The sequence below is a fragment of the Bos taurus genome, chromosome 2 (genome assembly GCF_002263795.3).
Source record: "Bos taurus isolate L1 Dominette 01449 registration number 42190680 breed Hereford chromosome 2, ARS-UCD2.0, whole genome shotgun sequence".
NCBI classification, from domain to species: domain Eukaryota; kingdom Metazoa; phylum Chordata; class Mammalia; order Artiodactyla; family Bovidae; genus Bos; species Bos taurus.
The window spans coordinates 41997609-42024782 of NC_037329.1; the positions used below are offsets into that span (position 1 = coordinate 41997609).

The window sequence follows — 27174 nt, forward strand, 5'->3', positions numbered from 1 at the left end:
ACATGACTGGAAAAGGTCAGTTTTCATTTCAATCCCAAAGAAAGGCAATGCCAAAGAATGCTCAAACTACCACACAATTGCACTCATCTCACATGCTAGAATGGAGAAGGCAATGGCACCCCACTCCAGTACTCTTGCCTGGAAAATCTCATGGATGGAGGAGCCTGGAAGGCTGCAGTCCATGGGGTTGCTGAGGGCCGGACATGACTGAGCGACTTCACTTCCACTTTTCACTTTCATGCATTGGAGAAGGAAATGGCAACCCACTCCAGTGTTCTTGCCTGGAGAATCCCAGGGATGGGGAAGTCTAGTGTGCTGCCACCTATGGGGTTGCACAGAGTCAGACACTACTGAAGTGACTTAGCATAGCCTGGGATAGCACATGCTAGTAAAGTAATGCTCAAAATTCTTCAAGCCAGGCTTCAGCAGTACATGGACTGTGAACTTCCAGATATTCAAGCTGGTTTAGAAAAGGCAGAGGAACCAGAGATTAAATTGCCAACATCTGCTGGATCATGGAAAAAGCAAGAGAGTTCCAGAAAAACATCTATTTCTGCTTTATTGACTATGCCAAAGCCTTTGACTGTGTGGACCACAATAAACTGTGGAAAATTCTGAAAGAGATGGGAATTCCAGACCACCTGATCTGCCTCTTGAGAAACCTATATGCGGTTCAAGAAGCCACAGTTAGTACTGGCCATGGAACAACAGACTGGTTCCAAATAGGAAAAGGAGTACGTCAAGGCTGTATATTGTCACCCTGCTTATTTAACGTATATGCAGAGTACATCATGAGAAATGCTGGGCTGGAGGAAGCACAACCTGGAATCAAGATTGCCAGGAGAAATATCAATAACCTCAGATATGCAGATGACACCACCCTTATGGCAGAAAGTGAAGAACTAAAGAGCCTCTTGATGGAAGTGAAAGAGGAGAGTAAAAATGTTTGCTTAAAGCTCAACATTCAGAAAATGAAGATCATGGCATCTGGTCCCATTACTTTATGGCAAATAGATGGATAACAGTGGAAATAGTGGCTGACTTTATTTTTCTGGGCTCCAAAATCACTGCATATGTTGACTGCAGATGAAATTAAAAGACGCTTACTCCTTGGAAGGAAAGTTATGACCCCTAGACAGCATATTAAAAAGCAGAGACATTACTTTGTCAACAAAGGTCCATCTAGTCCAGGCTATGGTTTTTCCAGTGGTCATGTATGGATGTGAGAGTTGGACTATAAAGAAAGCTGAGTGCCAAAGAATTGATGCTTTTGAACTGTGGTGTTGGAGAAGACTCTTGAGAGTCCCTTGGACTGCAAGGAGATCCAACCAGTACATCCTAAAGGAGATCAGTCCTGGGTGTTCATTGTAAGGACTGATGTTGAAGCTGAAACTCCAGTACTTTGGCCACCTGATGCGAAGAGCTGACTCATTTAAAAAGACCCTAATGCTGGGAAATATTGAGGGCAGGAGGAGACAGGGATGACAGAGGATGAGATGGTCAGATGGCATCACCGACTCAATGGATAGGGATTTGGGTGGACTCTGGGAGTTAGTGATGGACAGGGAGGTCTGGAGTGCTGCAATTCACGGGGTCGCAACGAGTCAGACATGACTGAGCGAATGAACTGAACTGAACTGAACTGTGCTAAGATATCCTGCCCTTGGGCAAGAGACTCTTGGGTCTTTTTGCGCTTTTGGACTCAGATAGGAATTTACACCATATGCCTCCATTACTCACTATCCATCCCCCCACCTCTCTGCCCAACACCCATTCTCAAATTTTAGTCAGAGTTAATTATGCCACCCACATTCCTATTCCTGGTTCTCTAGCTTGCGCACAGCAGACAGTGGGACTTCTCAGCTTCTATATTTGATTAGGTCAGTTCCTATAATAAATATTTCCCTCCCTCTCTCTCTCTCTCTGTACACATACACACACACACACACGCCTTCTCTGGGTCCCTTCTCTGGAGAACCAGGACTGAATGCCTAAAGGCCTCAAACCAGGACTATAATGCCTAAAGCACTCCTGCAACATCCCAACATTTAATGGTTGTCTAAAGAAAAGCAATTTTGAGATCATCTGAATTGCAAATTAACTAGCTGCTTGCTTCTTGAAATACTATTGTTATCTGAAGAAACAACTAAGAACCTACCATTTTGAGGTTTTGCATGATGTTTTCTTGAAAATTAACAAAAATGATTTCGTTTTTATTAAGGAAGACAATTGACAGTAGTAGATTTTTGTCTGTGATAAAAAGTCAAGAGATGGCAAAAATTACAATTTTGGAGAACTTAGATCCTTCACTTGGAACTTGAGAATTTCATAAAGAACTTAACAGCTATGTAAGTTATCTGATATGGCCAGCTGTGATATTAACCAATTAAATATTTTTGCTATTGTAAAACTGTCTAACTGTATAATAGGCAAGGGGTTCAATTTGGAAAACAAACATAATTCAGTGAACAGATATTTCCCCAATAAACAATAAATAATGTTACCAGGTGTTGCATGAGTAACAGACTTAAATATAGCAGAGTATAGAAAGTTCACTGATACTGTTTCAGATGCTGTACTGCAAGTGATCTTTCAGAAACAATTTTTCTTAAAGTTTTGGTACAGTATCTTTGAGTTTGGGTAAAGTATCAAATTTCAAATAGCCATACTTTTTATCTTCAAGGACTATTAAAATATATCTTCCCTTCCAACTATACATCTCTGTGAACTCTAATATTCGTCATATGCCTAAACCAAACTAACATTTCTAACAGACTGAATGCACAAGCAGATATAAGACTTCCACAGTTTTCTAAGACAGACATTAAAGAGATTAATACTACTCAGTTTCTAAATTTGCAAAATAAAAAACTTTTCATAAAAATATTTGTTCAACAAATAATGGGGTTTATTGTTATTTTAAATGAATCAAATATATATTTAAAATTTTCTGCTTTATATTACAATAAATATTGTTTGTAATACTCTCTCTATATAAACAATTTGAGGATTCCATAACAATTTTTAAGATTAAAGTTTGGGATTCATTTATTCCTCACATTGATATTGGGAAAGAAGGATCCTTTAATGACTCTAGAATAGACCCAACATCATTGTAGACAAGAGCAACCCTTGACGCTCAGACTAGTTCTGATCATGGTATGTAGAGTAGGCTGAAAGATTTTAAACATCTACAAATTCTGCCACCATACTCATAAAACAATTGCAGTACTCTGTGCTTTTCCCATTTACGTAAATAGATATGCATGGAGGAAATAAAACACTGTCAACGAATGAGTTGGTAGTCAAATGACTGGCACAACTTTGGAAGTCAGACAGCTTGAGTTTCAAACAATTTCTCAATTTACTAGCTCTGTCAGTCTGGTCCACTTATTTAACCTGTACATAATATGTCTGCTTCTTTATAAGCAAAGAGTACCAACCTCAATAGCTCTAAGAAGATATAATAGACAATGCATATACGATATTAAGCATAACACCTCACAGTAAGAATCCTCTAAATTGTATTTGTTATGTTATCACTATTATTGCTACTCTTATTAGGTTTCCAGATTTAAAGACTTTCTGGGAGAGGAGAGATACTAATATACATAAGAGTAAAAAAAGACATCTGAAAATGTTCTTAAAGAACACACTAATTAGTGGACTTTGAGATTCAGAATATTAGTTTAGATATTAAAGGGATGACCAAAATGGTGAAATACTTTTAATGTTAAGCATTTCCCTGTAAAGGCTTTTTAAAAGTGACAAAAGTTATTGACAATCTCCAAGAGATATGTAAATGTAACTTGCATCAATCCTGGATCATAGGAAAATAAATGATTTATATTTTACTTATGAAATCCAGTAGCTGTTAATAGTGACCTGAAAAAGTGTTTTGTAGCTAAAACTTTGAAGGCTATATCACATGTTGTAAAAGTTATCAAAATTACTGGCTTTAAAAAAGCAAAATGACACTGCTTCATTTTCAAGTTTTAATTATCTTTTTTGGGAAAAGCACATATTAAATTTAAATAAAGTAATAAAACCTAAAATTATTTCACTAAAGTACCTACCAGAAAGGAAAATGTTAATGTAAACAGAAGAAATGCTATAAATATTAGCATCAAACAAATGCTTTACTGGTAGGTAAGTCCAAAAATGTTTTTTCATCAAAGGAAAGATAATTTTTAAAGACTAAACTCTCATTTTGTTAATATGCTCCTGCTTTCTGATCTTAGTTCTAAAATCTATTCTGCTATTAAATCCTTTATTGTCAATATCGTCTATAAAAACATAAAATTTCTCAATATACAACAATATAAGATTAAATAGTGTATCTGTTGAATACTTGTTTTATTATTATCATACTTATGAAGATTTACAGTGGATATTGAAAGATAGCCAGGAAATTAAATGTACAGAGCAAATTTTAAAATATACTCATAAAATCTGCTTAAGTAATACATAGATAAATTGCCTAATCATATATACAGATAGAGATAGTTATATAAGGATATTAGTTTAGAGAAAGAAGATTGGAATCATGAATAGCAAATGTTTATGCTTATTTTGGGTGGTAATGTTTAGATTTTTTAATATGTGGTTATAATTTTCTGGAAAAATGCCTTATTATAATTATAAGCAGAAATCAACTAAATCCATTTGCTTCAAAAAATACATAGTAATAGAAATGTGTACCTTTCATTAAGAAATTATAGCTGTAGATATTTAAAAGCAATATTTACACTGATTTTTTTTAAGACAACTGGTTTGCTGAGCTGATGAAAAATAAAACCACACACAAATACACACACACACACACACAAAACAAAGAAAGAAAATGAACCAGCAAAGCATGTTTTATACAGTAGTTAAAGTAATAGAAGATTAAAGAACAATAATGATATAGAGTTTTCTTTTTTTAATTTTTAATACTCAGGAAAACAATTTCCATGTTGCTATGAGTGTCTATGTATCTGAGATAGCTTAAAATAGTCACTGAACAAAAAGCACAAAAACCTGAAATGACTGTGAGAAAGCTACAGATGTCACAAATTATTTTTCAGGCACTGATGCCTTCAGTGCCATCTGTATTATGTGTGTTTGGGTTGGTTTAAACAGCTTGATGACACCTTCATAAATTGAGTATTCATGCTGAGTATGTGAATTGCACTACAAACTAAGCAGCGTATTTCTGTAAATTCTGCTGTGAAATTTGTTTTCAAATCAAGCACATAATAAAATTCACTCTAAGTCAGCTATAGAGAAATGTGTGTCCAAAAACATCTGCCTCCCAAAGTATCTAATTGGATATGCAGTCAAGTAACAAATAGAATTATGTCAGAGTTAGCTGAAACACTCTTCAAAATTTTCATCATGAAAGAGAGCTGCAAACCCAACAACACTGACAGTTAAATGTTTTTCTTGAAAAGCTGCTTTGCCTGGATATGAAAGTATTGCTGAAGCCTCTTTAAGTTATAAATGTCAGATGAAAGGAACAACCCTTAAAAATTAACATTGAGTATGCCTTCATGGCTTATTTCAGGGAAAAAAAAAAAAAAAACAAGTGTGTTAGTAAAGTCATTTGACACTCAAACTTACAATCCTGGAAAAATCACTCTGTTTCAAAGGATTATCTTCCACATTTTATATAATTTCTCTTTATCCTCTCTCACTTTGGAAAACCTTACGCACACTTCTGGTTTTAAAATGACTATGAGAAAATCTACAAGAAGTTAAATCATATGTGCAATCTGCCACAAAATTTCCCTTTTTGTAAATTAATTGTAATGAAATCAGGCTAAAAAAATAATATTACGTATTTCACACACAGATTAATTCATCCATGTATTCATGTATCTGTTGGCTGAACAGTTAATAAATATTTACTGCTGCTGCTAACTCACTTTAGTTGTGTCCAACTCTGTGCGACTCCATAGACGGCAGCCCACCAGGCTCCCCCATCCCTGGGATTCTCCAGGCAAGAACACTGGAGTGGGTTGCCATTTCCTTCTCCAATGCATGAAAGTGAAAAGTGAAAGTGAAGTCGCTCAGTCGTGTCTGACTCCTAGCGACCCCATGGACTACAGCCTACAAGGCTCCTATGCCCATGGGATTTTCCAAGCAAGAGTACTGGAGTGGGGTGCCATCGCCTTCTTCAAAATATTTACTACAGTTACATCTTTTTAATAGCACTTATTATGCTATTAAATCATAGTTTGTTATTATGTAATATAGCAACAGTTCATTATGATTTTTTTACATGTCTGTTTTCCCTATAGTCCCTGATTTGAACTGCAGTGTGGGAAAATAGACATGTAAAAAAATCATAATGAACTGTTGCTATATTACATAATAACGAACTATGATTTAATAGCATAATAAGTGCTATTAAAAAGATGTAAGTGGTGAATTAGGGGGTAGAAGGAATTAGAAAAAGTTTCAGAGGGAGATGACTGTTGGGTGGTAAAGGATGAGTGAGAGGTTATCAGGCAGATTTGGTGAGAAAGGACATTCTAGAAGAGAGAACAACATAGTGAAAGGGTTATGTTAGCAAGAGGAAACCTGAGTTGTTTAAAAACTCCAAGTGTGTCCTGTATGTCTGGATCATAAGGCACCTTTGGTGCAGTGGCTGCAGATGAACTTAGAAAGGCTGTCTGAAGGAGTTTTAAATTATGCCAAGGCATTTCATCTAGGATGTCACTGGAAGATGTTAGGTAGGGAGCCATATGACCATATTTGCATTTAGAAGATAATTCTACCAGATTTGTGAAAGAAATTGGAGCTGGCTGAATGGGGAAGAGAGTTGACCACAAAGCTGACAACAGGGAGATAAATTAAGGAGCTACTGCAAACCCTCAGGCAGCAAATGATGAGGGCAGTGCAACTGGAAAAGTAGAGAGAAACTTGAGGACCATGTCATTGATAGAATTAAGGACATCTGAGCATCGCCTGTGGAGGTACAGGTCAGCAGTGGCCTGCCACAGGGGCAGGGGCACTGGGGGCAGCAGACCTGGGTAAGGTATAAGCCCTCTTGGAGGAGGTCACCATTAACCCCACCAGAGAGCCGCCAGAACTTACACAGGACTGGGAAATAGATTTTCGGAAGGCACAAACTGAACCAGGAGAAGGAGCAGTGACCCCATAAGAGACTGACCCAGATTTGCCTGTGAGTGTCCAGGAGTTTCCAGCAGAGGCGTGGGTCCGTGGTGGCCTGCTGCAGGGTTGGGGGCATTGAGTGTAGCAGTACAAGCATGGGATATTTTGAAGGAGGTCACCATTATCTTCATTACCTCCACCATAGTTTGGCCCCAGGGAAATGGAGGGAACACAGCTCCACCCATCAACAGAAAATTGGATTAAAATTTTACTGAACATGGAGCTGCCCATCAGAACAAGACCCAGTTTCCCCCTCAGTCTATCCCATCAGGAAGCATCCATAAGCCTCTTATCCTTTGCCATCAGAGGGCAGACAGACTGAAAACCACAATCACAGAAAACAAACCAATCTAACCACATGGACCACAGCCTTGTCTAACTCAATGAAATTATAAGCCATGCTGTGTAGGGCCACCCAAGACAGACCGGTCATGGTAGAGAGTTCTGACAAAAGGTAGTCCACTGGAGAAGGGAATGGCAAACCATTTCAGTATTCTTGCCTTGAGAACCCCATGAACAGTATGAAAAGGGAAAAAGATAGGACACTGAAAGATGAACCTCCCAGGTCAGTAGGTGCCCAATATGCTACTGGAGATCAGTGGAGAAGTAACTCCAGAAAGAATGAAGGGATGGAGCCAAAGCAAAAACAACACCCAGTTGTGGATGGGACTGGTGACAGAAGCAAGGTTCGATGCTGTAAAGACCAATACTGCATAGGAACCTGGAATGTTAGGTCCATGAATCAAGGCAAATTGGAAGTGGTCAAACAAGAGACAGCAAGAGTGAACATTGACATTTTAGGAATCAGCTAACTAAGATGGACTGGAATGGGGGAATTTAACTCAAAGGACGATTATATCTACTATTGGACGATTATATCTACTATTGTGGGCAAGAATCCCTTAGAAGAAATGGAATAGCCATCACAGTCAACAAAAGAGTCCGAAATGCAGTACTTGGATGCAATCTCGAAAATGACAGAAGGATCTCTGTTCTTATCCAAGGCAAACCATTCAGTATCACGGTAATCCAAGTCTATGCCCCAACCAGTAATGCTGAAGAAGCTGAAGTTGAACGGTTCTATTAAGACATACAAGACCTTTGAGAACTAAAAAACAAAAGAGATGTCCTTTTCATTATAAGGGACTGGAATACAAAAGTAGGAAGTCAAGAAACACCTGAAGTAACAGGCAAATTTGGCCTTAGAGTACAGAATGAAGCAGGATGAAGGCTAACAGAGTTTTGCCAAGAGAACACACGAATCATACCAAAAACCTTCTTCCAACAACACAAGAGAAGACTCGACACATGGACATCACCAGAAGCCCAGCACTGAAAACAGACTGATTATATTCTTTGCAGCCAAAGATGGAGAAGCTCTATACTGTTAGCAAAAACAAGACCAGGCGATGACTGTGGCTCAGATCATGAACTCCTTATTGCCAAATTAAGACTGAAATTGAAGAAAGTAGGGAAAACCACTAGACCATTCAGGTATGACCTAAATCAAATCCCTTATGATTATACAGTGGAAGTGAGAAACAGATTTAAGGGACTAGATCTGATAGACAGAGTGCCTGATGAACTATGGAATGAGGTTCCTGACATTGCACAGGAGACAGGGATCAAGACCATCACCTAGAAAAAGAAATGCAAAAAAGGCAAAATGGTTGTCTGAGGAGGCCTTACAAATAACTGTGAAATGAAGAGAAGTGAAAAGCAAAGGAGAAAAGAAAAGATATACCCATTTGAATGCAGAGTTCCAAAGAACAATAGCAAGAAGAGATAAGAAAGCCTTCCTAAGTGATCAGTGCAAAGAAATAGAGGAAAACAAAGGAATGGGAAAGACTAGATATCTGTTCAAGAAAATTAGAGATATCAAAGGAACATTTCATGCAAAGATGGGCTCAATAAAGGACAGAAATGGTATGGACCTAACAGAAGCAGAAGATATTAAGAGGTGGCAAGAATACACAGAAGACCTGTACAAAAAAAGATCTTCATGACCAAGATAATCACGATGGTGTGATCACTCACCTAGAGCCAGACATCCTGGAATGTGAAGTCAAGTGGGCCTTAGGAATGATCACCACGAACAAAGCTAGTGGAGGTGATGAAATTCCAGTTGAGCTATTTCAAATCCTTAAAGGTGATGCTGTGAAAGTGTTGCACTCAATATGCCAGTAAATTTGGAAAACTCATCAGTGGCCACAAGACTGGAAAAGGTCAGTTTTCATTCCAATCCCAAAGAAAGGCAATGCCAAAGAATGCTCAAATTACCACACAATTGCACTCATCTCACATGCTAGTAAAGTAATGCTTAAATTCTCCAAGCCAGGCTTCAACAATACATGAACTGTGAGCTTTCAGATGTTCAAGCTGGTTTTAGAAAAGGTAGAGGAAACAGATCAAATTGTCAACATCTGCTGGTTCATGGAAAAAGCAAGAGAGTTCCAGAAAAACATCTATTTCTGCTTTATTGACTATGCCAAAGCCTTTGACTGTGTGGATCACAATAAACTGTGGGAAATTTCCTGTACAAGAGATGGGAATACCAGACCACCTGACCTGTCTCTGAGAAATCTGTATGCAGGTCAGAAAGCAACAGTTAGAACTAGACATGGAACAACAGACTGTTTCCAAATAGGAAAAGGAGTACATCAAGTCTGTATATTGTCACCCTGCTTATTTAACTTATATGGAGAATACATCATGGGAAATCTGGCCTGGATGAAGCACAAGCTGAAATCAAAATTGCCAGGAAAAATATCAGTAACCTCAGATATGCAGATGACACCACCCTATGGCAGAAAGTGAAGAGGAACTAAAGAGCCTTTTGATGAAAGTGAAAGAGGAGAGTGAAAAAGTTGGCTTAAAGCTCAACATTCAGAACAGTAAGATCATAGCATCCGGTCCCATCACTTATGGGAAATAGATGGGTAAATAGTGGCAGACTTTATTTTGGGGGGCTCCAAAATCACTGCAGATAGTGACTGTAGCCATGAAGTTTAAGACGCTTACCCCTTGGAAGAAAAGTTAAGACCAATATAGACAGCGTATTAAAAGCAGAGACTTACTTTGCCAACAAAGGTCCATCTAGTCAAGGCTATGGTTTTTTCAGTAGTCATGTATGGATGTGTCAGTTGGACTATAAAGAAAGTTGGGTGCTGAAGAATTGATGCTTTTGAACTATGGTGTTGGAGAAGACGCTTGAGAGTCCCTTAGACTGCAAGGAGATCCAACCAGTCCATCCTAAAGGAAATCAGTCCTGAATATCCATTGTAAGGACTGATGTTGAAGCTGAAACTCCAATACTTTGACTGCCTGATGCTAAGAGGTGACTCATTTGAAAAGACCCTGATACTGGGAAAGACTGAAGGTGGGAGAACGGAACAACAGAGGATGCGTGGTTGGATGGCATCACCCACTCAATGACCATGGGTTTAAGTAAACTCTGGGAGTTGGTGATTGATAGCAAGGCCTGGCGTGCTGCAGTCCATGGGGTAGCAAAGATTCAGACACGACTGAGCAACTGAACGGACTGACTGATCTGACTATCAATATTCAGGGTGACTGATAGGGAAGACATTAAAAATTCTGAGTTATTTCTCACTTAGCAGTTCCCATGTTTTAGACATTATTTCCTCATTTTGTAGTCTACTTCCTATTTGAAAAAATCCTTGTCAACCCTGTCAAATCCAGAAATTGTCAGGGACATTTTGGTCAAGGCTGGTGATACTGAGCACTGGCTTTGTCTATTGGTAGGGAGGTAGACAGCTGCTACTACCACTTCCTTTTAGTGCTCCTAGGACCTCAAGGAATTCAGTTTCGTCTTTTAGCACCAAACTCATAGAGGTTAACCCAAGAGTAGTAAACAACCTTGAACAAGCAAGGCATTTTCCTGGTCCATCCAAGGAATGACCAACCATATCTAGCTGGAGGAGTAACAGATATGGTGGCAAGTCATTTAACTGAGATTTCTCAAGAGCACTGGGTGTCAATTACGGAATGACCTTAATGAACATTATACTCTTAAAGATTGCTTTTGAATTACATGAATGATTATGATATGAGGGCTGGGAGTATACACAACAAATTCCTAAAATGGCAAGTTGGGCACTGAGGCAAACTGATGTCTCTGGACTCTTCAGAAGAGAATGGATATTACTGAGATACAGGGTATGATGATATCAACATAAAAATCTAGCCCAGTGTTGCCAGATCATTTTTTGGTCTAGTGTCTACATATATATTTAGCAAACTTTACTTTTTAAATTAGATTTAAGCTTGCAGAAAAAAAAATGAGCAGAAGATAGAGTGTTCCCTCTACAGTCCCAACACTCTCCACACACTCACTCATGGTGTCTATCACTAACCCCTTGCATCAGTTCAGTTCAGTTCAGTCACTCAGTCATGTCCGACTCTGCGACTCCATGGACTACACACGCCAGGCCTCCCTGTCCAACACGAATTTCCGGAGTTTACTCAAACTCATGTCCATTGAGTCTGTGATGCCATCCAACCATCTCATCCTCTGTTGTCCCCTTCTCCTCCTGCCTTCAATCTTTCCCAGCATCAGGGTATTTTCAAATGAGTCAGCTGTTCACATCAGATGGCCAAAGTATCAGTGTGGTACATTTGCTATAACTGCTGAACCAATTTATAGACATCATTATTAACAAATGTACAGTGAAATGTATCCACCATTACAGAATCATGTAGAAGAGTTTCATGGCCCTAAAGCCTGATGTTACATCTATTCATCCCTTCGTCCCTATCCCCTAATCCCAGGCTACCACTGAATATTTACTGTCTCCATAGTTCTGCCTTTTCCAGAATGTCAAGTACTTGGAATAATATAATACATATCCTTTTCAGATTGCTGTCTTCAATTTAACATTATGCATTTAAGATTCTTCCATGTTCTTTTGTAGCTTGAGGGCTCATTCTTTTTATCACTGAATAATACTCTGTTGCCTGGATGTAACACAGAAAATTGGTTTTTTCAAAAGACGAAAATTCTATGTAATTATAATGTGAAGATTTTTTTATTGGTTAAATACTGTTAACTAATTGCTGTTACTGTTGTTTGCCATTCTCTGCATCTATTAAAACACTGATTCCTTGGTCGTACTCCCCCAAATTATGACTCAATAGATCATAAGGAAGCTCACGAACGTACCTATCTGACACTCGTCCAGTCAGTGCACATGCTGCTGGTCCCTGGCCCACAATTTGACTAACATTGGTCTACATTATCCAAACCATAAACACAGCCTATGAAAAATTTTTAGATAACATTAACTCACTGACAGTATTTTCATGAAGGATTTTTCCTTAGCTTGAGTTGATATGTTAAATGAGACACAATGGACACTACTTTACAACATCCACTTTTTTTTAGGGGACTATGAATACAACAGTAACTGTAATAGAAGCACTACAGAATAAAGAAACATCACTAGAATCATTTCCCCTATTCCATTTTATACAAAACCATTCACACAATTTCCCTTCATGGCTCACAGCCTTGGTGTAGCAAAGGCTCTTGCCGAGAAGGCCAAGTGGTTTCAAAAGAGATTTTAAAAACAGCAGGAAAGAAAGGAAGTGAAAAGCAAGGGAGAAAGGGAAAGATATACCCAACTGAATGCAGAGTTCCAGAGAACAGCAAGAGAGATGAGAAGGCCTTTTTAATGAAGAATGCAGAGAAATAGAGAAAAATAATAGAACTAGAAAAACTAGAAGACGCTTTGAGAAAACTGCAGATATTAAGGGAAAATTTCACACAAGGATGGCATGACAAAGGACAGAAACGGTAAGGATCTAACAGAAATAGAAGAGATTAAGAAGAGGTGGCAAGAATACACAGAAGAATTATATAAAAATGTCCTAATGACCAAGATAACTACAATGCTGCAGTAACTCACCTAGAGCCAGACATCCTAGAGTGTGAAGTCAAGTGGGACTTAGGAAGAATTACTAGGAACAAAGCTACCAGAGGTCATGGAATTCCAGGTGAGCTATTTCACATCCTGAAAGGTGATGATGTTAAAGTGCTGCACTCCATCTGTCAGCAAATTTGGAAACTTCAGCTGGAAAAGGTCAGTTTTCGTTTTAATCCCCCAAAATGGCAATGTTCATATGCTGGCATTTCACATGCTGGCAAAGTTATGCTCAAAATCCTTCAAGCTAGGCTTCATCAGTAAGTGAACCAAGAACTTCCAGATGCAGAAGCTGGTTTTAGAAAAGGTAGAGGAACTAGAGATCAACTTGGATCATGGAGAGAGCAAGGGAGTTTCAGAAAAACTTCTTCATTGACTACACTAAAGCCTTTTACTGTGTAGATCACAACAAACTTCTTTTTTTGGAAAATTCTTTGGAATTTTCTTAAAGAGATAATTTGGAAAATATCTCTTTGGAAAATTCTTAAAGAGGTAGGAATATCAGACCACCTTACCTGTCTCCCAAGAAACTGTATGCAGGTCAAGAAGCAACACTTAGAATTGGACATAGAACAATGGGCAGGTTCAAAATTGGGAAAGGAGTACATCAAGGCTGTATGTTGTCACCCTGCTTATTTACCTTATATGGACAGTACATCATGAGAAACGCTGGGCTGGATGAACCACAAGGTGGAATCAAGATTGCCAGGAGAAATATCAATAACCTTAGATAATACAGATGACATAATCCTTATGATAGAAAGCAAAGAGAAACTAAAGAGCCTCTTGATGAGGATATAAGGGGAGAGTGAAAGGCTGGCTTAAAACTCCACATTCAAAAAACTAAGACTGTGGCATCCAGTCCCATCACTTCATGGCAAACAGATGGGGAATAGGGGGAAACAGTGACAGACTTTATTTTCTTGGGCTCCAAAATCACTGCAGATGGTGACTGCAGGCATGAAATTAAAAGACAGTTGCTCTTTGGACGAAAAGCTATGACAAACACAGACAGCGTATTAAAAAGCAGAGACATCACTTTGCTGACAAAGGTCCATCTAGTCAAAGCTATGGTTTTTCCAGTAGTCATATACAGATGTGAGAGCTGGACCATAAAGAAGGTTGAGCGCCTAAGAACTGATGCTTTTGAAATGTGCTGGAGAAGACTATTGAGAGTCCCTTGGACTGCAAGGAGATCAAACCAGTCAATCCTAAAGGAAATCAACCCTGAATATTCATTGAAAGGACTGATGCTGAAGCTGAAGCTCCAGTACTTTGTCTACCTGATGTGAAGAACTGATTCATTGGAAAAGACCTTGATGCTGGAAAGATTGAAGACAGGAGGAAAAGGGGATGGCAGAAGATAAGATGGTTGGATAGCATCACCAATTCAATGGATATGAGTTACAGCAAAATCTAGGAGACAGTGGAGGACAGGGAAGCCTAGTATGCTACAGTCCATGGGGCTGGAAAGAGTCAGACATGACTGAGTGACTGAACCACCTCTCAGAGGAATAACTTACACAAAGTTTCCTATTGTGGGTTTCTATTACTCCAAAAGGAGTCTATGGATATAAATCAGAGGTTCATAAACTTGGATATGCACATTTCCAAATGAGACCCAGCATTTACTAATCATAAATATAAGTAACAAACTATGAACATATTATAGTACCTGTGACTTTGACACTAATAGTACTCACAAATACTTTCATAAGCCTATCATAATTGCAGGTATCTGGAATTATCTATACTTAGCACTATTTTGAAATTGTGGTAGTTTTATTAAAAGTATCTTAAGACAGTAGTAATATGGCAGCACATATTATCCTATTACAAAATTTATTTTAAAATAGTTTGGTGAGTATTTTTCTATCTAACTGACTTCTTTTTCCTCTTCATATTTTGTACATTCTGAGAAAGGACCCATGTGTTTAACCAGATATCCAAAGGAATCCTTGATACCTCAAGTTTAAGAAAGCCTAAGAACTTGGCAAAAATATTTTTCCTGTTCCAAGTTAGCCCAAAGGATCCACTGTCTTGAAATATTCCATCTAGAATAGTTCTCATTCCTGCTGTTTGATTACTTTTATATTTGGTGTGTACTTTAGACATATGACTATTCAGACAATAGACCCAGGTCTTTCTGAATGAACCTCCATATGTCAAGGTGTCATGCCCATATCAACAATGTGAGTCCCTTTATAGGGATTGATTTGACCAGAGTACTGATCAGGAGAATAACTAATATTAACAGGTTAGCTATTCCACACCCAGATATATTTACTGCATAAAACAAATTTCCTCAAAAAGTGAGAAGTTAAAAGTAAAAAGTTTCAAATTATTAAATTCCTAATGATGTCAGAGATTTTTTTGGTATGAATATGCAGAAGTTTGGCTCACGAGTTCTTTTCAAATACTGAATTTACAACTTCTCTAGTCAAACTAACAAAATGATAGGAAATATTAACACTATTTGCTAAGGAAAAAGGTAATCATTATTACAACCAAATTAAAATCAAATAATATCAGCTCAAGTTTTCATAAGAACTCATGATAAATATCTTTTTAATAAGGAGAGACTTTTTATTCAAGTGTATCGGAAGTAATATGACAAGAAGAATCTTATTTCCCCAAGACTAAAAACATTTCCTTATGATAATAGATATGCAGCCAGAAAAGTATGGTGATGATATATTATAGTCAATAATAAAAAATGAGAGATATAAAGAACAAAATAAAATCTCATTTTCACAATTGCTTAGAATTTCCCAAAAGTTTCAGCTTTATTCTCAATCTCAAATCTAAAACGTTTGTACCGGAAAAGTCACCTTACATAGAGGATAAAATATGTAAGTTATGCCATCAAGGAAATCTAATAAAAGCCAAACATTTTTACTGGTTTTGGTTAAAAACATCCTTTGACTGGAAAGGATTATTTTAGACAAGTTTTCAAGTTTTACGTGTGCTACTCCATTAAATCCTTTCCAACATGCCCACAGAACTGTATGAAAGCTTAGACAGTCCTAAAATTTATTTCTCTGAATTTCTTACTTAATAGTACTCCCTACATCCCATATTTCCCTTATTTCTCAGCCTTCTTCACACTACAGATTGGTATCTGCTTTCTGTGTGGCCCCACAGATGTGCTCTAGGCTTGGGCTGTGCATCCTAGCTCAGACATTGATTGTAACTGCCCCACTCCACATCCCCTTAACATGGACACTAGTATGTGATAAAAGTTTTGCAGATACTGATGTATCATCTAGCTACCCTTCAATCATTCAATCTATCAGTGAAGATACTGAGTCTGCACAGTTTCAAGGTATCTTAAATTCCCTTCCTGAATATGACAAGCTAAGAAAATCATACACTGTGAACTTGTACCAGTTAGGCCTATCTAATTTAAGTTCAAAGAAGATTTTCATTGGGAATGGTCATTTGAAACTGACCCAAACAATTATTTTAAGTTATATAAAATACAACTTTTAGGAATCCAGATTCATAGTTGATACTCAAACTGGAGGTTAAGTAAAGTAAAAACTCATTTGCTTAACATTGTATGTATATGTAGGCATTTGTGTATTTCACAGTGTATTAAACACAAATATAATGTCTACTAAAACAATGAAGTATCAGATGGAAAGTGAGGGCAACTAATTAATAAGAAACTTCTAGCAAAGTTATCATCACCCACAATTTACTATCATTTCCACAAATGGATTATATAATTAGTGATTCATAGCAGGCCAGAAGTAAACTGTCAAGTGGAATAATCTCAAAATAGCTGATAAAACAAGCTGTGAAGCTGAGAAACAGTTTAGCACTTACGTGTTCCTACTTCACTGGTGCTTGCCTTAATAAGACATAAGCTTCTATTTCAAAGTCAAGGACCTCAGAGTGTTCAAAATAGACAGACACTTTGGAGTCAAGAAAATAGCTTCATAGCCTGCCCATATCTTCCAGTTATACACTATATTATCTGTCAAGTCAATTAACCTCTTTGAATTTTGGTTCTCCCATCTGTGAAATGGGATTGCTATCTGACTTGGGAACTGGTGTGCTGTTTTGAAATTCCTTTGAAATATAGCTTGTGGAACCATTTTATAGACTGAAAGCATGAAAATGACAAAGTAGATATTATACATTAGTATGTTTCAAGTTATAGAGAAATGGTAGGAGGCAAGTGGGATTGAGGACAAGTTCCTAGAATAGCAGGTATAGGATTAACTCTTCTCATCCTACTCTGTGATTGAGAATTTTTTAAGGAGTGGTTGGAGTTCCTCTGCATGGGAAGGAAAGTTTAGAAGACTCCTTCCAAGCCCTCTATATAGTTGTTCATTGTGCAAAGAATTTCTAACCTTAGTAGTCACTTCTTTCAGCCAGGAAAAGGAAATTAACATAGCTGAGTGTCTAAGAAGGCCAACCAGATACTTTATGATTTAAAGTATTATTTTTGATCAACAACTGAACAATTGAGAAAAGAGAGGCTAAGAAAGTTGAAGTAAAATACCCAAGGTGCAACTACTGCTTGTTCCATTTTGGAGTTGAAAAAAGCCTCTGAATCCAAAGATTTTCCAACAAAACTACACAAATTGTTCTGCAACTGTCATCTGTTAAATCAAATTTTTCTTCCTTTTAACCTTCTGTGCTGGATATTTTTATGTCGGAATTTATTACAAGGTCATTTTATTATTTAATCATTTAGGGGTAATATAGAATGACATCACAAGGAAAATGTAATAATCAGTTCAGTTCAGTCCCTCAGCTGTGTCTGACACTTTGCGACCCCATGGACTGCAGCATGCCAGGCTTCCCTGTACATCACCAACTCCTGGAGCTTGCTCAAACTTATGTCCATCAAGTCGATGGTGCCATCCAACCATCTCATCCTCTGTTGTCCCCTTCTCCTCCTGCCTTCAATCTTTCCCAGCATTAGGGTCTTTTCAAATGAGTCAGCTCTTCACATCAGGTGGCCAAAGTATTGGAGTTTCAGCTTCAACATCAGTCCTTCCAATGAATATTCAGGGCTAATCTCCTTCAGAATGGACTGGTTGGATCTCCTTGCAGTCCAAGGGACTCTCAAGAGTCTTCTCCAACACCACAGTTCAAAAGTATCAATTCTTCCGCGTTCAGCTTTGTTTATGGTCCGACTCTGACATCCATACGTGAGTACTGGAAAAACCATAGTTTTGACTAGATGGTCCTTTGTCAACAAAGTAAGTCTCTGCTTTTTAATATGCTGTCTAGATTGGTCATAGCTTTTCTTTCAAGGAGCAAGCATCTTTTAATTTCATGGCTGCAGTCACCATCTGCAGTGATTTTGGAGCCCAAGAAAATAAAGTCTGTCACTGTTTCTGTTGTTTCCTGACCTATTTGCCATGAACTGATAGGACTGGATGCCATGATATAGTTTTTTGAATGTTGAGTTTTAAGCCAGCTTTTTCACTCTCCTCTTTCACTTTCATCAAGAGGCTCTTCAGTTCCTCTTCACTTTTGGCTATAAGTGTGGTGTCATCTGCATATCTGAGGTTATTGATATTTCTCCCGGCAATCTTGATTCCAGTTTGTGCTTCATTCAACCCTGCATTTCTCATTATGTAATCTGCATATGAGTTACATAAGCAGGGTGACAATATACAGCCTTGACATATTACTTTCCCAGTGGAACCATTCTGTTGTTCCATGTCCATGTTACGTCCAAGCAACAGAAGTAACTGTTGCTTCTTGACCTGCATACAGATTTCTCAAGAGACAGGTAAGGTGTTCTTGTATTCCCATCTCATTAAGAATTTTGCACAGTTTGTTGTGATCTACACAGTCAAAGGCTTTGGTGCAATCAATAAAGCAGAAAGTGAAGTGAAAGTGAAGTCGCTCAGTCATGTCCAATTCTTTACGATACCATGGACTGTAGCCTACCAGGCCTCTCCATCCGTGGGATTTTCCAGGCAAGAATACTGGATTGGGTTGCCATTTCCTTCTCCATGTTTTTATAAAATATAAAATGACATCACAAGGAAAATGTAATAATACCCAGATATTGTTCCAGTACTTTAGTATATCTATTTTTGCATATTTAGCTCATTCAGATCTCCTCACAATCTTAAAATATAGGCATTATTATTATTTTCATATTACAGATGAGAGAAAAAATCTGTGTCATTAGCCACTATGCTATGCTGCCTCTCTGGCAGGGGTGGTAGAGTTATAATAACTATGAGATTTATTGTCCATACTGGGCTGTTAATAATTATTCCAGGCAGTAGGTATAGACTTGAGTCAATCAAATATTTGGCCACCATTAACCAAGTGGATAGCTATCCAGAATATCGTATACATTCTCATTGATCATATTCTTGGGGACCTATCAGTTAAAAATACATCTTTTTCCTTCTGACTTACTTCCCTCTGTATGACACTCTCTATGTTAATCCACATCTCTATAAATGACCCAATTTTGTTCTTCTTTATGGCTGAGTAATATTCCATTGTGTACATACCACATCTTCTTTACCTATTCCTCTGTGATAGACATCTATGTTGCTTCCATGTCTTGGCTATATACACTATTCATAATATGTATAAAATAGGTAGCTAATTGAAACATACTGTATAGCACAGGGGACTCTACTTAATGAACTGTCGCAACTTGAATGGGAAGGAAGCCCAAAAGAGGGGGGGATATATGTACTTATGTGGCTGATTCATTTTCTGTACAGTAGAAAGTAACACAACATTGTAAAGCAACTATACTCCAATAAAAGTTAATTAAAAAAATAAGCAAAGAAAACTACAGCTTTTCTGTGACTCAAGTCAGACAATACAAAAAACGGTTTTTGGAGTCTGAATCTTGGATTGCCCAAGAGTTAGGTGACTTCATTCATTCTAGAAGTTTTGCTTCTGCTCCCCAGATCTCTAGATACACTTGGGTTCCTACACATTCAGACATTCACTTCTTCCTCTTCCCATGGAGTGCGTTACCTCATATACTATAAATATATTTACCATTTATTTCAGTTATAAATGGCTTCTCATCCTTGAAACCAAAGAAAACTTGTTGGTACAAAGGTCAACCTGGAGAACTGCTTCTATACCATGAAAGTTGTGTATCAGCTACAATCAGCATCTCAAGTCCTTGTAAACCTTAAACAGATTTTGCAAACCTAGAAGAACACCTTTGGGACTCATGGCATCACCGACTCCATGGACGTGAGTTTGAGTGAACTCTGGGAGTTGGTGATGGACAGGGAGTCCTGGCGTGCTGCAATTCATGGGGTCGCAAAGAGTTGGACACGACTGAGCGACTGAACTGAACTGAACTGAACTAGGGTAAGTTGGTATTTTCATTGTCTTTTGGCTACTGTAACAAATCACATGAATATAGTGGCTTAAAACAGCACAAATGTATCCTTTTAGAGTTCTGGAAGCTGGAAATCTGAAATTAAGTTTTATTAGGCTGAAGTCAAGGTGTCAGCAGTGCTGGCTTCTTCTGCAGACTCTGCGGGGAGAACCCACCTCCTTGCCTTTTCTAGCCTGGAAAGGGTCTTGCAGTCTTTGACTTGTAAACCTCCCTCCACAGTCAAACTGCATCCCTCTAGTCTCTGCTTCCATTATCACATGGCCTCCTCTCTCACTCTGACTCTTCCTGCACCCTCTTACCCTGGGACCACACACATAATCCAGGATAATCTCCCCATCTCAATATATACTTAATTACATCCACAAAGTCCTTTTTGCTATACAAGATGATATTCACAGGTTCTGGGGATTTGGATGTAGACATACATACAGACAGACAGGGGAATATAACTTAATGAAACACTATGGACATAAAGATCATTGGAAAAAGCTACTTCCAAACAGAAACAAAATTGTTTTTTCTATAAATTCCAGATTATCCATTATACTTATAAAGATTCATCAGAAGTTAACACTTATCTTTCATAATTGTTTTGTTTTTAACTTCATTTAATGACTAGTTAAGAGTTTTAAATAAAATTTATTGGAAGGCCTGATATGGTGTGAGCAGATACAGAGTTGAGAATGAGATTTTTAAAGACACACACACTCATGTGTGTGTGTGTGTGTGTGTGCTCAGTTGTCTCTGTCTCTTTATGACCCCATGGACTGCCAGACTTCTCTGTCCATGGAGTTTTCCAGGCAAGAATACTGGAGTGGGTTGCCATTTCCTATTCTAGGAGATTGAATGGAAGCTGCATCTCCTATGTCTCCTGCATTGGCAGGTGGATTCTTTACCACTGCCCCACCTGGGAAGCAATTTCTTATGAATTTGGTTAAGAACCAAATATGAGGTTGGTTGAATCTGGTTAAAAACCAGGTATGAGGATTCATCACTGAACATAATGGGTGCTATGACGCACTCCCTAGATTCTTCAACCAGGGCAGGAAGCAAATACACAAACATCTAAACCACTTGAGTGCGGCCAGAAAACACCTCAATTGCCAGGCTGGCTTTCAAGACTGTGTTGAGGGAAGAGAGATAATTTTCTCAGTGGTGTGCCTTCTTCCTAAGGTACCTGTATCCAGTGGTGGGTCAGTCCATGGGTCAGTGACCCGGCCCACTTGTGCCAATCTGGGACCATTTTAAACGTGCATTCTATCTTCAAACTCTCCCCCATAGGATTGCCTGAAGCTTCTATTCAGACATCACAGCTCAACTCAATGACGTGCTGGAGCTGGTTGGTACCAGCATATTAGAGCTGATCTGTGCATTACAGTCAGTGATGCCAAGTATGTATCTTAAAATCTGCCACAATAAGAGTATTTTCACTATGGGAAAGAACAAACAATATAAATCAGGACTTTAAAAATATCATTATTATTTCAGAGAACCATATATTAAACATTTATCAGCAAACTACTGGGATTTTCCATCTGCACAATCCTGCTTATTTCTCTTCCTGCCCAAAGATACAAATCCCAAGAATACTCACTAATAAACCTGCTGTAAAAACAACCCATCTTCAATTCAGACTTTAAAAAATTACTTTCTCAAAAACTCTATAAGTAACCAATGAGAACCTACTGAATAATACTCAATGCTCTATGGTGGCCTGAATGGAAAAGAAATGCAAATGGCGAGGGGCAGATATATGTATACTTATAGCTGGTCCACTTTGCTGTACAGCAGAAACTAACATTGTAAAGCAACTGTACTCCAATAAAATGTAATTAAAAATAACACAATAGCACAAAAGAAATTCAGTTACTAACATAATGAGCCATCAACCTCAATACTTAAGAACTTTCTGGAAATAAGGATATGTAGTTTATAAAACTACAATATAACAATTAAAATTAATAAATTAGAATTGATCCATTCCTACCATTTAATCCTCAGACTAGTCAGATTTCACCAATTGTTCTAGTAATGCCTTTACAGCAAAAGGCTCAAGTTCAAATGCATGAGTTGCATGTGACTGTCATGTCTCATTAGGCTCTTCAAACTCTGCCAGTCCTCAACTTCCATGACCTTGACATTTGCAAGTTTACCGACCAGTTTTTGTTGTTGATGTTGTTGCTGAATGTCCTTCAGTGCAGATATGTTTAATGTCTCTCATGATTAGATTCAAATTATGCATCTCTGTCAGGAATATCGAATAAGATGCTACACAGTATCAGGTGGGGCAGGATTTTGACTCATTGTATTGCTGACAGTGTTCACTTTTATCACTTAAGACAGTGTCCTTTATTTTAGCTTTGTAATTAACTATCTTTGTTCAGAAGACTGTTAAAGCTGTTTAGATGTCCCATTGCTCACCAAAATGTTTCTCATTCATTTATTCATAGCAATATAGACTAATGGAATCTTATTTTTCATTAGTCTGTAATTCATCCACATCATTATTTATTTTGATGCTCAATTTGTCCCAAATTTGGTTTGTTGGAGCCCCTGTACCTTGGCTTCTATATCCTCCATCATTCATTATGCTCTCAGGTACAAGATGTTCTAAAGTCACTCATATGTCCACTGACCCAAGATAGCAATCAGGCATTTCTCTAAGGATCTGATTCCAGTAGATTTATTAAGAAATTCAAGATATAGGTGCAGGAGTGCTCACTGTTATTGGGATGTCATTGTTTCCAAGCCCTCTCAGTGGACAGAAGTATAGGAATATCTGTGTGTGTGGTATGTGTGTGTACACATACTCAAACATATATAATGCGTGGAAACACTATTTTAAAAATGTTTTAATCTGTTATTCTTTCTATAATAGAACTTAGAAGTCAATATTGATATTCCCAGCTCCATTTTAATTCCACAGGGTTCATTCTAAAATTTCCTTTCCATGTTTTATCTTCCTTTTTGACAGCAAGTATCCTGATTTGCTCAATCAATCCCACTGTATGAAACCAATCTTCCATCCCCTCTGCCATCTTCTCCCCACTACACATGATTTCTGAAACTCAGCGTAGGGTGCCTCCCCAACCCTATGTGGCCAGCTTCCTGTCATTCTATCCTGCTCTGGCCTGCAGTTCTGGACTACCTTGCCACCCAGCAGCCCCCCATCACCTTCAGTTCAGTTCACTCACTCAGTCGTGTCTGACTCTTTGCTACCCCGTGGACTGCAGCATACCAGGCCTCCTTGTCCATCACCAACTCCCAGAGTTTACTCGCACTCATGTCATTGAGCCGGTGATGCCATCCAACTATCTCATCCTCTGTCGTCCCCTTCTCCTCCTGCCTTCAATCTTTCCCAGCATCAGGGTCTTTTCAAATTAGTCAGTTCTTCACATCAGGTGGCCAAAGTATTAGAATTTCAGCTTCAGCATCAGTCCTACCAGTGAATATTCAGGATTGATTTCCATTATGATGGACTGATTGGATCTCCTTGCAGTCCAAGGGATACTCAAGAGTCTTCTCCAACACCACAGTTCAAAAGCATCAATTCTTCAGCACTCAGCCTTCTTTATAGTCCAACTCTCACAACCATACATGACTACTGGAAAAAACATAGCTTTGACTGGATGGACTTTTGTTGGCAAAGCAATGTCTCTGCTTTTAATATGCTGTCTAGGTTGGTCACAACTTTTCTTCCAAGGAGCAAGCATCTTTTAATTTCATGGCTGCAGTGATTTTGGAGCCCCCCAAAATAAAGTCTGTCACTGTTTCCCCTGTTTTCCCATCTATTTGCTATGAAGTGATGGGACCAGATGCAGTGATCTTAGTTTCTGAATGTTCAGGGGTTTTTTTCTTTTTTTAACCATTAGGTTATGGTGATTAGTACTTGCATTTCCATAAGCATTTGTAGGGGGCACATAATAAATATATGAGAATAAACATCTTTGGAAGAATGTGTCTGTGACATATCTGGATTAGCTAGGTGGTCAAGATTGCATGTGATTTTGTTATTGTGTGCTTTTCTCTTTGTGTGTGACAATATGTGTAACCATGTGAGAGAAGGTGTCTGTGCAGAATCTACTAGGAAGAAGGAGGTGCAAGCCCCTTCTCACAAGCGGCTGCCAGAGCCACTCTCAGGAAGCTGGGGTAGACCAGGAAGGAACTGAAGCCTGTGGTTGTGTATGCATTGAGCAGAGGTGAGGGAAATGACCCCACAATCCCAGAAAGGCCAGGACAAAACAGGCTGGTGGGTGAGGGGTGCTGTCTCACCCAGGCAGAGAGTGAGCCTGGGACAGGAGCACCAGGGTGCAGTGTCCCAGTGATTTTAAGGGCTGAGCTTGCCAAATGCTTGTCCTGGAAACCAGCCGAGTGCCTCTCTGCCTCCAAAAGGAAACCTCAGGCAGCCCTGTCGGGCCAGGCTGGGGCTGAAATTCCACCCCTTCATCTACCAGCAAATCAGGAGTTCCCTTCCTCCTGTCCATCTGATGTGAGGTCCTAAAGCCCCAAGCTGGTGGTTGGGGGACGAGTATGTGGAACAAGTGATGAGCTCCTAAGGGCACAGTCTGGAGCAGATGGCAGTGCCCCCTGTCCATTGGGGAAGAGCTGTGTGAGGCTGGCAGTCAGAGCAGACCTCAGGAGGGTGGCATAGATGAAGTGGGGCCAGGATGTCCCCTAGGCCCAGTCCCAGGCCAGGGCTGGTGGTGCTAGGCCAGGGACTGGATTAGGGGTGGCCCTGAGGCTACAGGGAGGTACTCTGGCTCCACTAGGCATAGAACTCCTCTTGCTTGTTAGGCTTCTGGTATGTGACGCTTGCCTGATTGGGCTCCTCCAACGTGTAGGTGCCCTTGTTCTTCTTCTTCATGCCACAGATGAACAGTGTGACCAGGAAGGCAGCAAAGAGGGCACTTAAAACCCCACCCATGATCACAGCTACAAGCACCTTCTTCCACTCCAGGATGCTCTTCTGGGAAAGCTGAGCCCCTGAGCTGCCTGAGTCAACAACACTGTCCAGGAGGCCAGGGCCTGGGTGGGCACCCTCGGGCAGCATCCCAGGTAGAGGTGATAGCTTGGCTGTGGCCCACCCACAGCCACCACCTCATTGGCTGTGTCTGGCTGTGTGGTCTCTTCTTCTGACAGCTCAAAGTCCCCACTGGGTCCCCCGCTCGCTGGCATTTCTGGCTTATCCCGGATGGTGGTCGGGAAGGACTCTGGAGTTGGGGTCTGAGCCACCTCCATGGGTCCATGGGCAGTGGTCCCCAGGGGCAGGGTGCTCTTCTCAGAGATGTCAGGCTTCTGGGTGGTAGCTGGTCTAGGAAGGGCCCTTAGCCTGGAGGTAGCTGTGCTGACCAGCCTGGGAGCTGGGGGCCTCTGTGTCCAAGACAGCCACTATGGTGGGAGGTGAGGGCACCGCTGGGGTGGTGGCCCGTAGGCTGTGGCCACTGTGGTCAGTGGAAGAGGCAGAAGCCTACTTACGCCAGTGGTCCTTATGACAGTTTGTTGTGATCCACACAGTCAAAGGCTTTGGCATTGTCAATAAAGCAGAAGTAGATGTTTTTCTGGAACTCTCTTGCTTTCTCAATGATCCAACAGATGTTGGACATTTGATCTCTGGTTCCTCTGCCTTTTCTAAATCCAGCTTGAACATGTAGAAGTTCACAGTACACATACTATTGAAGCCTGGCTTGGAGAATTTTGTGCATTAGTTTGCTGGCATGTGAGATGAGTGCAATTGGTAGTTTGAGCATTCTTTGGCATTGCCTTTCTTTGGGATTTCTTTGGAAACCTGACCTTTTCTAGTCCTGTGGCCCCCTCAACTTACTGAGGATCCAACATCCTGCCCTAAGCCAGCTCCTGCATAGAAACCTACTCATCCCACGTGGACTCTCCTCATACACTGATATCCTGAAGATCTGACTTGGCTATGAAACCTTAAACAGGCTGGCCCCCATGTGAAGGACCCTTCCCTTCACTCAGACGCTATCCATTCTTGATAGCTCTCCTATGGGGATGATGTTTTCTTAGTGCTGTTCATATTCTGAGATGCTATTCCAGGCCACCTTCCCTGGGATTGCCATCTAGACTTACACAGCTCTTGATAGCCCATACAAGTGCTCTTTGCTATGATGCCTTTCTTCTCACCCTGTTTGGACTCTGATCCTCATGTGGTTGCTTGTCCTGTACCCTACAGGTTCTGATACCCAGTGCTGACTAGGACCCCCTTCTCATCTTGCATGGCTTCTGACTGACTGACTGACTGAAAACAGTTCTCCTCCTATGTTCAGCTGCACATAATGGCTTTTGGACCAAATGTTCAGGAAGAGAAAGGAATGAACAGGAAAGGAGAAAGGGAAAAAAAAAAAAAAAAGCCTTTGCTTTACATTGAATGCTGTCATTTTGACCACTCTCAAAAATCTCATTCAAAAGTTGCCTCTTCTTTTGAAACTTTGAGACATTTAAACTAATTCCTTAAAGCTGCTTAATCATCAAAAGCTCCCTTAGTACTAGAATTCCTCTATCAGCCCTTGAAAAATACAGCCTTTAAAAATGTGTGCATTTAAGAAGCAGATCCACTGATCATGCTACATTTTCTAATGTACAAGGTGTTTCTTGAGTATGATTCTGCTTTCCTCAACTAGAAAGTAAAATCCAATGGCAGGGAATATGTCTAACTCATTTGCAATCATAGGATCTGGCGCTGGTTCCTGGCAT

At 39.4% G+C, this 27174-nt stretch overlaps 1 protein-coding gene and 1 pseudogene across 6 annotated transcripts in view; both read right to left on the reverse strand.

The window, feature by feature from the left end:
* GALNT13 (polypeptide N-acetylgalactosaminyltransferase 13) overlaps positions 1–27174 on the reverse strand; it is a 656510-nt gene that overhangs the window by 321705 nt on the left and 307631 nt on the right.
* Positions 24867–25959, reverse strand: LOC526988 (syndecan-3-like; annotated as a pseudogene).